Genomic DNA, 1890 nt, shown 5'->3' on the forward strand with positions numbered 1-1890 from the left:
GACCAACGAGACAGAATTTGGAGTCTAGGAATGGATCCATACATTTATGGTTAATGGATTTTTGACCAAGACAATTCAACGGAGAAAGAATAGTCTTTTAAATGGTGTTGGAAAAACTGAGTATCTACATACAAAAGAATGAAGCTGGACCTTTGCCTCACACCATATATAAAAATTAAGTCAAAATGGATCAAAGGCCTAAATATAAGAGCTTCAAGTATAACTCTGAAGAAAACATGGATAAAATCTACATGACCTTGATTTAGCTGTGTCTTCTTAGAAATGACACCAAAAGCCACAAAAGAAATAACAGACAAATGAGATTTTTGTCTTCATCAAAATCATAAGTCTTTTGTGCATCAAAGGACATTCTTGAGAGGGTGAAAAGATAACCCAAAGAATGGGGAAAAAATTGCAAATTATATATAATAAAGCTCCAGTATCCAGAACATATAAGGAGCTCTTACAATTCAACAATGAAAACACATATAGCTCAATTTTTTAAATGGCCAAAATACTTGAGTAAACATTTCTTCAAGGAAGATATACATACATACATTTATTTATTTATTATTTTTTGAGATGGAGTTTTGCTCTTGTTGCCAGGCTGGAATCCAACGGCACAATCTCAGCTCACGGCAACCTCTGCATCCTAGGTTCAAGCAATTTTCCTCAACCTCCCAAGTAGCTGGGATTACAGGCAGGGGCCGTTATGCCAAGCTAATTTTTGTATTTTTAGTAGAGACGGGGTTTCACCATATTGGGCAACCTGGTCTCGAACTCCTGACCTCTGGTGATCCACCCAACTTGGCCTCCCAAAGTGCTGGGATAACAGGCATGACCCACCAAATCCGGCCCATTTATTTTTTATTATTTATTTTGAGATGGAGTCTCACTCTGTCACCCAGGCTGGAGTGCAATGGCGCTATCTCGGCTCACTTGCAACCTCCGCCTCCCAGGTTCAAACAATTCTCTTGCCTCAGCCTCCTGAGTAGCTGGGATTACAGGTGCCCACCACCACGCCTGCCTAATTTTTGTATTTTTAGTAGAGACAGGGGTTTCACCGTGTTGGCCAGGTTGGTCTCAAACTCCCGCCCTCAGGTGATCCGCCCGTCGCAGCCTCCCAAAGTGCCGGGACACCACACACCTGGCCCAAGAAAGATATATAAATGGCCCACAGCACATGAAAAGAGGTACATCTTTAGTCAACAAGGAAATTCAAATTGAAACCACAATGAGATGCCACTTCACACCCACCAGCATGGCTGTAATTAAAAAAACAGAAAATAACAAGTGTTGATGAGGATATGTAGAAATTGGAACGTTCATACATTGCTGGTAGGAATGTAAAATGCATCCACCGTGGAAAAGTTTGGCAGCTCTTCAGTATGTTAAACACAGAATTACAATACGAGCCAGAAATTCTACACCAAGGAATATACCCAAAGGATTTGAAAACCAGGGTTCAAACAACAACCGTACACAAAGGTTCACACTGTCACCATTTGCAGCAGCAAAGAGGAGAACAACCCACATGTCCGTTGCCTGACAACTGGACACACAAAACCTGGTACACACGTACGATTGAGTGTTATCCTCCCGTAACGAGGAACGGAGCCCTGATACACGCCACAGCACAGAGGAACGTTAACACATTACGCTAGCGCCGGGCGCGGTGGCTCACGCCTGTAATCCCAGCACTTTGGGAGGCCGAGGCAGGTGGATCATGAGGTCAGGAGATCGAGACCACCCTTGTGAAACCCCGTCTCTACTAAAAATACAAAAAATTAGCCGGGCATGGTGGTAGGCGCCTGTAGTCCCACCTACTCGGGAGGCTGAGGCAGGAGAATGGCGTGAACCCGGGAGGCAGAGCTTGAAGTGAGCTGAGAT

The 1890-nt window shown here is 43.8% G+C and overlaps 1 protein-coding gene across 10 annotated transcripts in view; it reads right to left on the minus strand.

The window, feature by feature from the left end:
• The window catches only part of B3GNTL1 (UDP-GlcNAc:betaGal beta-1,3-N-acetylglucosaminyltransferase like 1), a 127379-nt gene that overhangs the window by 120934 nt on the left and 4555 nt on the right, over positions 1 to 1890 (minus strand). The window lies entirely within an intron of this gene.

Source organism: Piliocolobus tephrosceles, chromosome 16 (genome assembly GCF_002776525.5).
Source record: "Piliocolobus tephrosceles isolate RC106 chromosome 16, ASM277652v3, whole genome shotgun sequence".
Lineage (NCBI taxonomy): Eukaryota > Metazoa > Chordata > Mammalia > Primates > Cercopithecidae > Piliocolobus > Piliocolobus tephrosceles.